We start from the raw sequence: 14,833 nt of genomic DNA, 5'->3' as shown, positions 1-14,833 counted from the left end.
CGTGTTGTATTTATCGCTTCATTAATAAGAAGATTTTAAAATATTAAATTATCAGCTTACATTGGTATATTTACGTGTTATCCTTTTCATGCAGCAGAAGAAGAGTGAGTTGTGAAGGTCTGGATGATTCAATTTTTATTTTCACATGTCTTGGTTTTAATGTACCTAGCTAGCTAATCTACTACTGCCGGTGAAATAATTAAAAGTAGAAACTTAGAATACTATATGTCCAGGGTCTGGGGAAGTGTATATTAGGCACCAGAGAGTAGTATAGGTAGTGTTCATAAACTTCACTTCTGGTTAATATGGTTTCTGGTCTTATCCCTAATTTTGAAATCGATTTATTAGGACATTTCCTTAGTTATTATATATATAACTGCTGGAGATGGAAACTGATTTTAGCATGCAGTTTTGGAAACAATTTATAAAAAAATTGAACCAAATTGCTGGAACCCATGAAGACTTACGAGTTGCAGCATCAATATTTGTGCGTCAACACCGTTATGAAGATTTTATTTTAACCTTGGAAGATACACATATAAGTGAGAGTGCTAATGAATCAATTTTTGATCAGTTTAATTTTACTAAAACAGACAGTACACATGTACACTTTGTTGGGGTACGTTGAGTGAACTGTATTATTTCTTCTAACCACGTTGGCTAAAAGTATGTTTTTAGATAGTAACTTTAAAGTGTAACAACTTTTAAAATTAAAGTGAAATTACCATTTCCAGTAACCACTGCTAAAAATTTTGCGATCTAATGATGCCACTGGAGTAGAGCCAAACTTTTTGCCACTTTCAATAGCATTTATATAAAAATTGAAAGGTGCATTTCTTATATGAAAATATATATTACTTGTGGCAATGTAATAAGTATTTTAAACGTACCAGAAACTGTTTTTTTGCATCCAACGATCATACTGATATTGGAGGAGTTCAAAATTAACGGAATAATCAACAATTTCACTACAACATTTTACAATAAATGATTTTTTTTCACTTAGCCTGCTTGAGGCACCCCGATTGTGCTTTCACACAAGTTCGTATTTGTCGAATTTGCGTTCATGTTTGTAAGGGAACAGGGTTTATCGTAGGTGAGTAAACGCGATTGACGAAAAATTGCCTTCTACGAAATTCCAACCAATCGTTTCTGTTTGAATCTTTCTTACTTCAGTCATTTATCGTATAATGTAATAATACTTAATACAGAAAAAGAATATACTTTTTCATCGTGAAGTAGCAAGTGACAGCGTGTGTTCGACCATGAATGTGAATTCAATTGCTTCAACGTTTTCTAAATTTATTAAAAAAAACAGAAATATATAGAAAATAGTCGATAAAACCCGTGGAAAAACCCACTCACACATGATAACAGTAAAAAAGAACCGTTCTTTTAATTTTAAAGTAAGCAATGATCTGTCAAGAGACAAAAAATTTTCTTGGAAATTGGTTTTTACGTTGCCTCTATTGTGTAGAGCTTGAACTGCTGATCAAGAAAGCGTATATGATCATAAAATGCTTGCTGACGGCTGCAATGGCCCGTCAAAACTTTTTTTATAAATTTGAGTACCTGTTGCCTACATCGTATAGATCTTAAAACGATGATCAAGAAAATGTATAGGATCATGTACTTTAGACAAACGGTTGCAGAGATATTAGGATTTTAAGATTTTTTGATGACGTCATATACCCGTCCATTCCCAAACGGATTTTGGAACCCAGGTTTGGAAAATACCCAAATTGGTCCCAGGTGCTCCCTAGTTACCCACGTGGTGAAAAAACATTGACGACACCACCTCGTTTCTAAGTTAGCGATGGCTTGTTGCCTGTATAAATAATGCCCTATGTATCATATGTACCAAAAAAGGCGACCTTAACGACTTTGCATGCGAAAGACAAAAATGCTGTCAGTGAGAGTAGCTTTTTTTGTGCACGCCCAACTGGGGAAAAACAGCATCAAATTTTTCCTTAGGTAAACGGATAGAGAATTGATTGCTATCAATATCGATGCATAAATAATTCCGGGTGCAGGATGGACCGTTTATGTTTTCTGCGGCTAAAGGTACTCCAAGCATTTAAAGACCTTTTAAATTAAAATAATGATATTCTAACATGTGACTTTTTAGGAATTACCTTTTATACAGTTATCTAGATAATGCAGCAGCTGCCGAATGGCAGCTAGTGAGTAAAGAATCCAGTCGAGTAAGTCGGAATATCTTCCATGCCGTTTGTAGCCAAATAGATGCCAGTCATTTGGGTGAACTGGGCACAACTTGAAGGCATGTTTGACATCCAGTTTTGCTAGAAAAAATTTTCAGCCAAGTAATCCCGTGATGATTAAATGTCCAAAATCACCCGACTTGTACCATCTATTTTTGCGCTGCACACTATTGGGATCAATGATAATTTGGAAAAAGTAACCAAAGAGACGAACTCCATGTCCTCTATGTAACTTTTTTAAAATAGCCCCGTTGACTATGACGACGACTATAAATTCGAGAAAACTAATGCTTATACATGGTTTTAGATTGGAAGGGCAATGAAAACCATTAGCCATTATAGTATTATTACAAGCTCGTGAGCTTGTATTAAAACGCAAATGTGGCCTACAAGAATGGAAATTTTTGCCTCTCTGAGAACCGACATGGGAGTCGTCGTGTGTTCGAATCTCATCTTGGTAACTATTTTTACTTTTTTTTTCTTTTTTCTTTTTTAAAAAGATAAGACAAGTGTTCAAAACACTTATTTAACTAGCTAGTAAATAAAGGTGTTTCCACCAAACTTTTTAAAAGTGAATGTAGGCAGAATTAACTGAATTAATGACTTTCGCAAATTTTGGGGTTTGTGGGTTTGTGGTCTTTCTTCTTCCTGTCAGTCGGTTCACCCAAGACGGACCCATCGAAAATTAAAATTTCGAGGAATTTTCCTTTCAGGAAGATCTCACAAATCAATTTTAAAAAATAACTGCGTAGTGTGTAACAAATATTATTGCGTATCTGAATAGGAAAATATGTCGTGTCTAACTTCGTAACAAAAATCCCAATTTGATAGACAACATTTTGTAAACTTTATTCGCGAGGTTGTTTGCGTATATCATACGTCTTGTTTTAGTTCTAATTCTGAGTCGTTAGTTGACAGCTCAACTTTGCCGAAAAGAATAAAGTCGGTTTGGAATAAGGCAGCACCATATCATGATGGTAGGATTTCAAGCCACCAGTCTGTCTTTCCTAGCCTGTGATTTTAGGTCATTATGATGGTGTAACCTATCTACTTTGGTGGACAGATGTCATTTTGAAAAAATATTTGGCACAATTAAAATGGCAAACAAAAATTAATTTTGGTCACATAACAAATTGCTGACGTCAAGATTAAAATATGACGCAAAATAATAATTAGAAATTCTGCTGGAGCGCTATAGTACAGTATGTTCTAAAGCAGACACATAATAGTGTTTCGGGTGTAATATCTTTTTGAAAAATAATTTTTTTTTGAATTTTTTGCCGAAAAGTAAACCCGTCAAAGCAAAAACATTCTCAGAAATAAATCTCTGTATTCTCCCTTTCACAAATAAAGTTGAAGGCAACAAAGTATAAACCACTAGTTCTTAGCAATTGTTTTTCCCTCTAAAGCTTACCAAGTTTTTAGTAATTGTGAAATAGTATTTTTCCCCCCAAAGCTTACAACCCACTCTCTTATCAAACAGATAAGAAAATCAAAGAGCTGGCTATGGAGGGATGTCAATGGAACGGCTATAAAGGGCAGGACGAAGATTGACACGGAAGGGCGTGGTGGTGTAGGTAGACGTGTTGGTGTTGATAGGCTGGGTTGGTGTTTATAGGTCGGATGGGGTAGGAGTATGGAATGATAAGCGAGGATAACGGGGTTTACAGATAAAATGGACGTAAAGGTTAAAGACTGGGGTATAGATTAAAATTGTAATATAAGTAGGCACGGACGATTTGGAATATGGGAACGGGGTGATGGTTGATCAGAAATTGCTTAAGACCGTTTCCTCGCTGTCCCCCGTTTGCTGTATCTTTTTGTTAAGGTTGGATGATAGTCAAGAGTTTTGGACGAAGACATGTGATTTCAAATTTGGTCTTAAAAGTATTAATAGTATTAATAACATGTTGCTGAAAGTGCCAACACTACTACCAATTCATTAACGTTTTCGTGTGTAGCTAATTTAAAAGTTGCTTAAATTAAGTTTGTCATAAGCATTCCGTGAATTACTGCTTGTTAGTAGTTAAGCTTGTCTTGTAAGAACAAATAGAGAAAAAAGTCTTTAAATTTGTAACTATGTGATTATGACCAAATTTTTGCACTTTTTAGTTACAGATATTCAATGCGAGACAACTAAAATTAGCAAGTCAAGAAAATTCGAAACAATAGTAATAGTAATAATTTTTAAATAGTACATACATTAATACATTAAATATTCAATAAATTGGTTAAAGTTACATGTTATAGCAGAGACAATGTTATGTAATATATCGGGTAACATTGATGGTTTTGACGAAGTTAAATCTTAAAGTAGCCAATATATTATTTCCAATAATATTTTAATGCGTAGCATATTACATCTTTCTGTAATATAGGCAAATTTAGTATGTTTTGTTTTGTAAGCATTATATATTTTCAAGCTATAGTCATTCTAAAAACATATTGAAAATAATTAGAATAGTATTTGGCAAAAAAGTTAAAAACATCGAGGCTGAAACTAAAACACACTGGTCTTATAAAAACAACGTGTATATCCTATAGATAATTTATATAAACTGTATAAAGTAATCGCCTAGGATTTGAGCAAACCAAGAAATCTTAACAAGCCAGACATCCGAAGTATATCGCTGCAGTGTAGTGGTAAGAATTGCGTTTTTTTTTAATTATTATTTTCTTAAACTATTTTTAAATTTCATAGATATATATATATATATAATATTATATTTTATGAGCAGTTAGAATGAATCTTTGGTTTATGAATTTTTGAACTGTGAACGTAAATAACACCTCACATTGAAAAATATTCTAGGCCATGAAAGAGCAATTGAAGTAGAGAAGTGACAATTAGCAGGCTTGGTCATTTCTCTCAATTAAGTTCTGAAAAGGGGACTACCATTAAAGAAATATCGGGTTAATTATAATTCAGGCATCATTATATCACCTTCAATACAGAAAAATCACAAAAGTCAACAAAGAAAAAAACTGTTAGTTCTAAAAAATCCGTGAACCAAATCCACTGAACAAAATTTCTATTTATTTAGTTTTCATTTATCTAAGGAAATTATAAAAGCTTGAAAAAGGCCAAAGCAAGGAACTTGCGAAAATGGTTCCACTTATATAAGGTTTCAGTTATGACGAGTTCCACATATCGAGCGGCAACTGTATTCTTAATCATACTAGCCAGCAGCAGCATCAGCAGTCCATGTTGACAGCCAGGACTAGCAAAAACACGCACCGGTTCACTAAAATGAAAAAACAGATTATTTAACATACTCAGAAAAAATTATATGCTTAAAAACATGTTTAAAGGAACAAAGATTCCTAGCACTTTTTATAAATATTATCGTTTGCCTAAACCTATAGACAAAAAATGCTATTTATGTCTTACCAGATTTTCTGGATGCACATTGAAAGGATCACTGAAACGTTTGAAACTTCTAGCGGAGTTAATAGCTTCTTTCAACTGGATCAGTCCAGGCACGAAAGAAAAGATTGTGAGAAAGATGAAAAGTGCAGTGTTGGATCCAGGATTTTATAGAAAAACTTTAGTACTGGAGAAAGTAATGTTGATTTTGCTAGTCACGTTGATGTCGAGAGTGATTATTCAATTAGCTAGATATGTATCTTGCTGTAATTTCGCTATTCCTAAATCCACCACTGCATTATAGCTGGTGATAAAACCCTGGTTTAGTAATTATAAAGATGTCTCTTAACTTCTGATGTAAGATAGATTACTGGTTGTACAAGATTACGTTTAAATAGCCAGTTCTGCGGACTACAAATTGAATCTCACTCGTTGCCAGGAAATTATTGTAGTAGCAATGCACAAATTAGCTCTACGTCTATATGACATTTGTTACAAATAACATTTTTATGGACCAATATAGAGCTCAAAACAACTTCAAGCAAACACTACACCCCGATATGTTAAATGAAACTATGGCTGTTCGACATTTTTTTGCAGGAATTACATAGTGTAACAGTTTCTGAAATGAAATAAAGATTTCTGTAAACACAATATCTATTTGTGACTCATGGTATTATTAATTTATTGGTTGACATTATGAATAACATACATAGTCAATGTAATACTACGATAGGACTATCCTCAAATAATTCTGGAAACTATTGGTTGGAAACGAGTTATGTAAAAATAGGAAGATCACTTAAATAACTTTTATTTAGACTCCAGAAACTATAAATAGAATCATATTCGTTCTGCAACTCAAGTAAGTGAATTTTAAGCAGGTATTTTGAACAAATTTCGATCTTGCGATGTCACAAAAAATGCTGAAATAAGCAAAGTATTTCGTTTCTTTCATAACATGCTGCCTACTATTGCTATTATTCTCATGCAGGAGAAAAGCATTGCATCCCTGCATAGAATTTTGTATTGAGACACAAATGTGATGATTTGCCCAGTAAGTTATGTAACAAGAAAATGATACACCTCGCCAAAGAGGTGGATGCACACAGATGTCACGTCTGTGTAGTTAGTGCAACAATGCTTTGACTTATTAATCTTGCATTTACTCCTGTACAGTGTCCTGTAACATGTCTTTTATACGCATATTAAGCTATTGCTCTCGTTGACTAAAGTGCAAATGCTGAAAACAATTATCACCTGTTTACCAATAATTCTTCCTGTTCTAAATACTAAAAAGCGGGTTTCTTAACGAATTATGGTGGTGTGCAAAAATTATAATTATGACACGCGTGGTGTTATAAAAACAACTGCAGCAAAGTTTGGTTAAGAATAAATTTAAAGTTAAAGAAAATGGTTTCAGTAAAAACGTCTGTTCCTGTACGCTTTTTCGGAAGGTCATTTAAATAAATTGAAGTTTTCTGCAAAAAGATGTGGTTTGGTATTAGTTGACGTAAATGTCTTTTTTTCACTAGTGAATGGACTTTTCATTTTCATAGGTAAGAATGTGAATAACACTACCTGATATTTTTGCCAATCGACAATTTTAATATAATAAACTTTTTTTATAGATTTAAAATGTTTTCGTAATTATTATCTGTCAATCTTTTAGCTTTTTCAAAACATAACACACAGTGAAATGGACTAGTTCAAAAAATTTTATCGTTACGTCAAATAGCTGTATTCTGCGTCGAAAAATTGTGTGGAAAATATGGCCGTTGACGGCTTTTTTAAAACAACGTATATTTACAAATTATTGTAACATTAAGGCTTATATTACATATTTTTTAACAATTCACGCATTTATACTTTTGTGGAAGATATTTTATGTTTGCTAATTCTCGATATAAGATTTATCCGATATTTCATTGATTTGATTAATAAAGATTTCTAAGTAATCCAGTATACAGACATTATATCGTGCTTGCTGCTCGTTAAACTTTTAATAACAAGTTATATCAATTCAATTTTCTTCCACTTAATTTTTTTCGTTTTATCGTCCAATTTATTGGGAAATCCAGATATCGAGAAATGCGATAAGCTTACGAAACACAGACTGGGCCATATGCAGGTTAGGGCGAGCCCCCTTAAAAAATGTTTTTCTACCTCCGACTTGAGTCATATATTTTTTTTTGATTTTTTTTACATTCCTTTTTTTAAAATTATTTGTAATCAATTTTGACGCGTCCTTTTTATGACGCAATTTCGCAGATAGCTCCAGTTTCGTAAAATTTTTAACAGTAGCATATCCGTGCCAAAATTAAGATATTTTGTGCCTTTCTTGCAGGCTTTGCAGAGAGTGCGACGCATTTTAACGTTGATTACTCGATCCGAAGTAAGTAAACGTTTAACAATTTTGAGAAGTAGCACATAAATGATCTTTTGTAATACTATGTCTAGAATTGCAGGAAGTAAGCAAATGATGCGTTGCGTTATTGGTAAATTTATAAACGTCGTCTGTACCAGTCGGAAAAGAAGCACTGAGAAGGAAAAAAAACCCGGATTACTTTCGTATTTATTGTTTAAGATAATGAATCAAAGCTCATTTTCTCGACCGATTTCTCGTCCTAAAAAATTGAACATTAACATATATATAGTATTCAACAGAAAATTTTCACCATTTTTAGTTAATAAATTTACTGATTCTATAAATACTTAAAAATATCAGTATTATTAATTCAGCACATGCGTTGGATCGCCCAATATTGAATTACTTTTTAAAAAAACAAAAACAGAAGATAATAGAACGAGAAAAAATTGTCCCCTTCCCCTTTACCTTCTCTCCCTTCTTAGAAATAGTAACAGCTAAGGCAAGTAAACAATATTTAAACATGATTCGAACAGAATACATTAATTACTTTTTGACTGAAATCATTTGTCACAATAAAAATATGATTCTCATCTGATTCTAGCTGGTAATCAGAAGTAAGCAAAAAAATCTTCAGTATGTTAATACAACAAAAACAATATTTAAAGCATTCCTCTGTATGTGTGTTACCATCTGTCATAAACGGTAATTAGATATACTGTAAATGCAATGCATGATCTTTTTCATGTCATGAAGCTCTGACGGAAATAGGTAAGTCAGCAGTCGGTTTTAACAGAACAGCAAGATTAAAGTGATAAGCAAATCAGTGTTGCGTAAAGTAGACATGTTAGACATCTGCTTGCATAAACCTGCATAGCGGATGTGCATGAATTTCTTACTGCAAACTCTTGAACAAAGCAAAGCATTTGTACTACAATATAAAACTTTATGTAAGGATGCGTACTTTCTCAAACATAAGAACAAATTGCAAGGTATTTGTAAAACGTCCAATAGCACTCAAAGCAAAACAAGAAAAAAATATAAACCACCACATCTTACTATCCTAATTTATAAAGATTTACCGCCTCCAAAATCCATTGACCCATTCACGCAGGTCCCTTAATGCTTGACTAACTGACCAAGCATTATCATGGGGAACCCGACGTGGAGGAGGCAATGGATTTTGAGGAATAATATTGGGACGGTGGTATGGGAGTGGACGGAGTACAATGTGTGTGCGTATAGAACGGCGAGGAACAATAACAGACGATAAAGAACGTGTAGAGGATGGCGGTGTGGAAGTGTTCGAAGTGGACGCAGTGCAGGATGGGGTTGAATGTTGAGGAGGAATTGTGGGTGGCCGTAAGGGTGAATATGGAGGCTAATATGGATGGTGTCGTAAGTATGGATGCAATTGTGGACGGTGAGATGACTGACGCAACGTAGACAAGGACAAGGACGACAACGACACAGACCGTGGAGACAACAATGCCACAGCACAAGTTGACGACACAAAAGATGATAAAGAAGAGGAAGAGGAAGACAAGAAGGATGAAGAAGTGGATGAAGAAGTGGATGGAGGTGTTTGAAGAAATGAGAAATGCAAAGAAGAATGTAAAGATGAGGTAAAAAAAGAGGACGATAAGGAAGGTGCAGAGGAAGACAAAGAGGTTGAAGGCGAAGAAGACGAGGAGGTAGAAGATGAGGAGGCAGAACATAAATTAGAAACAGATTGTAGGCGTGCCCTGGTTTGATCCCTCCATTGAAAATCTTGCTCTATTGCCTAAGTAAGGAAAAGGAATTCATTTAGACGGAAACATCGAATCGTGCCGAAACCTTTTTCAGCGTAAAGCAATATCAGTATTTACAATATCAGTTTAAAGCAATTTTTTCTTCAGCAAAAGACATGTCATTAAATATATAGCATGTTTTAATGACTTCAAAAGATATATTGGTGTCTCTAGTAACCATTTGTGGATACTTCTTTTTTCCTATCCGTGTTTCAAGAAGCGTTTTTACATACTGGAGCATGTAATTGACATTCAAGTAACTTTTAACTGGCGTGCATAGGGACTGTTATTTGTAGCTATTGCGTCATCATACGCTTTTAATCAAATTAATAGCCCTCGTAAAGTGAGTTTTATTACATCATGCAAAGTAATGGGCAAGGTTGCAAGAAATAGTGATGAAGGAAATATGTATGACTGGCAAATTTTTTTGGAATTATTCGCACAAGAGAGATATTTTCGCGAAAATAAGTCAAAATAAATTAAATTCCGTGAAATTACATTAAAGCTGGCAATTCGGAAAAGTATCTTCACCGGAGCTTAAATAATTCCGAAAAAAAAGTAGGGACTATGGCTGCGATTTTTGGTGAATCAAGACGCAATGTTTTTTTGTCTTCTTTTCGTCAGTAAATGCGAAAGTCCACTTCCTGCGCGGTCACTCGTCAAAGCGACAAAAATCTCCACTGTTAAAGGAATCTTAAATAATTCGCAATATTAAGAAGCGCGTAAGTTTCTACCGATTTGCTAAGAGATTGAAATTGATTTTCGTCCGTAACGCCGTTAAAAAAATGCTAAACTAAGGTGCTCAAAAAAATGAACTATTAGTCAAGTTTTTTTCTATTACAAAGCCATTACAAAGATGCTTAACAAACTGAATAGTATTTCTGATTCTAAATGCTACAATAACACTTTTCATACAAAAGCCAAAATACAGCCTTGTTCAACAAACGATCACAAAAAATCACCACAAACTTAGGAACAGCTTAATTTTGTACAATTGTTTCAAGAAAGTTGTTCCTGAAAAAGATTGTACTATCCTATTATACTTCTTTTGAATATTGGTAAGGGACTGCTTGCTGAAGCACGACCTTTATTTAATGTGGCTGGTTTTTTCAAATACTAGTACAAAACGATTTCTGAGGTAAGAAAGTTGGATACTTTACATAAAGCATGCACTGGCGGATGAGTGGCTGACATAAAAAAATATATAGCAAGAAAAATACTTACGCCACTCTCTTGACGGCTCTTCTCGGATTCTAATGTAGATATTAACTTGATGGTAAAAAACTGTAAGGAGAAAATAATTTTATGTTACTGGCGGTTGTGGTTGTTGTTGTAGATATCGATCTTGTTGATCTTGTTGTTCGTTATTCTACAAAAACGTATGTATTATAAGACAACAAAACATCTCTATCGTAGCAAAGCCATGAGTTCATTTTCCTTTGATGTACCCGAAATTTTTTTTGAAGTCGCCGAAAAAAGTATGTCTATTTTGTTAGCGGATTTATTTTGTTTACGTCACGTGATGTAAACGACTTAATTTGATTTGCTGAAGTAAATTTAACGGCTTACTTTTGGAAAATGGTTACTTCGGCACAAAAGAACAACAAAAGAACGATCCCTCCATCTTGAAAAAAGTGCAAAAAATAATAAAAGTGATATTTTTTTGCATAAATAATGTCTCCCCTGGTGCGTAACTAATTTTTTTGTACCAATATTTAAAACGCTACATAAAGCTGTTAGCTGGCTAACAAACAAATTTGCTGGCCAAACGGAACATTGATTTGTTGTAGTTACTGTGATGTTATTATCTCTTTATATGTGTTTTACAAAGCATGTATAGCTAGCCATATTATTTCCAGTTTAAGTATATTTAACTATACAGTATATGTATTTCAACATATAGCATGATTTACGACGTGATCATATATACTGCAAGTCAAAAAAAGGTATCCATTGAAATGTACAGTGACATGAAATAGTTAGATATTTACAGTTTTTTTTCACTTTTTAATGTTGCATTAGTAAGAATATGCCATGTCAGGATGCCCTTAGAGTATAATTTTTTTTAACATTTCCTGTAAACTTTACAAGAGGACCACATGTAATGCGACAATTTTTTTGTCTCTGTCAGTCTACATGTAAATTTTTTAGTTATTCTTACAGGGGTTTTTGACATTTGATTGGAAATTTACGTGGGTTTGTGCCTTTGGGTTAAAAAATTTATAAGAGGACGGTATGGTTGTCTGTTTATATTGTTTCTGTACCTGTTGTGCAACATTGTTTAACTCTACTAAGCGGTCAGCCCATTGCCACGATTAAATTATTAACTTTCCGAAAAACTTATTCCCCAAAATAAAATGATATTGACCGAATGTTTTTGCCATGACCGAATAACAACGGTTTGTAAACTCTATTTTTTATTCAGTTATTGTTGCAGGATAGTTATTTTTTTAAAAAATATGTTACCGTCGCAACACTAAAATGGTGGGTGCGCTTTACTTGATTTATAACATACTGTATACCTGTACTAAAGCACTCCACCTAATTGTGTGGAGCAGTTTACGGCTGTCATTAAGCGCTCCACAGAGTGTTCATCGCCGGCTCACACCTTGACTTGTGGCTTACCCTGGCGTTTCGACGCCGGGTTTACCCGGCTAGTCTATATAATAATACGCCAGTTCTGTTTGTCTGTCACTTTTGCAAAGTGGATAAAATTTCTTTGATAAAGTCTATGAAACATCGCCTATAAATTTGTTCTGTAAATTAGCAAACTTTGACGTTAAAGCAATATTGACGTCAAAGGAAAGTATATTAAGATTAGTGAAGCCATTGCATTGCACTTTTAAATCTAAGGCTAAATAACTTGGAATCGGGTGGAAATAACTGACGTCATCTCCTGCGTGGGTAACTAGGGATCACCTGGGACCAATTTGGGTAAGTTTCCCAAACCTGGGTCCCCGAATCCGTTTCGGAATGGACGGGTTAATGATGTCATCAAAAACTTTCAAACCCTAATATCTCTGCAACCGTTTATCAAAAGTACATGATCCTATACATTTTTTTGATCAGAGTTTCACGATCTATGCCATGAAGGCAACTAGTATAAAAATTTCCAAAAAAAAATTTTTAGGTTTTGACGGGCCATTGCTGACGTCAGCAAAATTTTTAACCTTAGATCTCATTAACCGCTCATCAAAAGCACATGATCATATACGTTTTGTTAATTAGCGCTTTAAGCTCTACACAATAGAGGCAACGTGAAAACAAGCTTCTGAATTATTTTTTTGTGGATGGGTTGATGACGTCATCAAAATTCAAATAAGTAATTCTTTTTCATTTTTATACTGCCTCAGTGGATTTTTCCACGGGCCTTATCGACTAGTCTCTTATAATAATACAGAGACTGTGTCTGTAACTTTTTGCTCTAAATTTTATTATGATGGTTCGTAAACAGAAAACTCGACCAACAGTAAGTTGTACAAGACGCGAAAGTTAGTTTTACTACTCTTGTGTGGTGACATAGAAGCATGTCCTGGACCGGAAAGCCTTGGTGAATTTTGTGGTAAGAGAGGTCTGAAATGTGTTCATCAAAATATTCGTGGGTTACTTTCAAACTTTGCGCACTTGGAAGCGTTAGTACACAAGCATGATTCAAAAATTGACATTATAACCTTGTCTGAAACACATATTTTGAACGAGGATTTTAGTTACAATGATGCTTTTTATGAACTGTCTGGTTACTTTTAAGCAAAGGCTGGATTTAGAAAATTCAACTTTAGAGTCTCTGTGGCTTGAAATTTTTATTAAAAAATCGAAATCAATTTTAGTAGGGTGTTTTTATCGCCCTCCAGAGGGTTCAAAGCACTTACCATCTAAATATAACGAAACATTTGACGATCTTTTAAATTGTATCAATCAAAAAATAAGGAAACTATACTCATGGGAGGTTTCAATGTGGACTATAATGTTACAAACGTCAATAAAGATTTTAAATCTACAATTAATGTGCATGGTTTTAAACAACTTATCAATAAACCCACGAGAACGTCTTCTACGTCATCAACGACAATTGATTTATTTTTCACTAATTGTCCCGGCAATGTTCACTGCACTGACGTATTCCCTACTTCGCTGAGCGATCACGATATGGTTGGTGGAATACGTAGGATACACAACATCAAGCATCCTATGCGAACTCTGAACTGCCGTAATTACACTAACTACGTTCCTAAAAATCTTTTTAATGACGTCTCCGAAATTGACTGGCGCCAACTTTAAAAATAAAATCTCAAATGAACAACCGTGACAAACTTCATCGCAAGGCTCGCAAATCAGGTAAAACAAAAGATCCAGAGAAATATATAAAGATTAGAAATAGTTGCAATAATAACATAGTGAAAGCAAAGGCTAACCACCAGCGTGATCTTATTAACGAAAATGTGTCAAATCCAAGAAAGTTTTGGAATGCAATAAAATCAGTATTCCCAAGCAAACCGAAAAAAGTGTGTCAAATGTCAAAAGATAGCGAAAGCAGAAGTAAAGTAAGCAACTTCAGCAAGTTTTTCAGTACAGCTGTTCACTCCCTTAAATCCAAGTCAATTCAACTTATGAATTTTACATGGAGATACGTACCACCTTTTTTATTACGAACAAATAAAATTTTCATGACAGGTTATATTTCTAAGATTTTTGTAGAGAAAGAACTCCGATCACTCAAACGAAATAAAGCAACCGGTATAGACGAGTTACCACCCGGAATGTTAAAAGCCTGTGCTATTTTAATTTCAAAACCTCTTAGTCACATAATAAACCTTTCGATAAACACCTCAACTGTACCATCAGCCTGGAAAGTTGCGAAGGTTGCACCTATATTTAAATCTGGGGATTCTTCTCTTCCCGAAAACTATCGCCCGATTTCAATTTTACCGGTGCTATCTAAAATTCTTGAGAAGGCTATTCATAACGAACTCATGAACTATCTCGAAAAAGAGAAATTACTGAACGACTGTCAATATGGTTTTCGAAGTAAAAGCTCCACGAAACTTGCTTCTACTTTATTTTGCGACAGTTATCGTCGCGAAATAGA

The sequence above is a fragment of the Hydractinia symbiolongicarpus genome, chromosome 1, assembly GCF_029227915.1.
Source record: "Hydractinia symbiolongicarpus strain clone_291-10 chromosome 1, HSymV2.1, whole genome shotgun sequence".
Lineage (NCBI taxonomy): Eukaryota > Metazoa > Cnidaria > Hydrozoa > Anthoathecata > Hydractiniidae > Hydractinia > Hydractinia symbiolongicarpus.
This window is presented reverse-complemented; position numbering follows the sequence as displayed.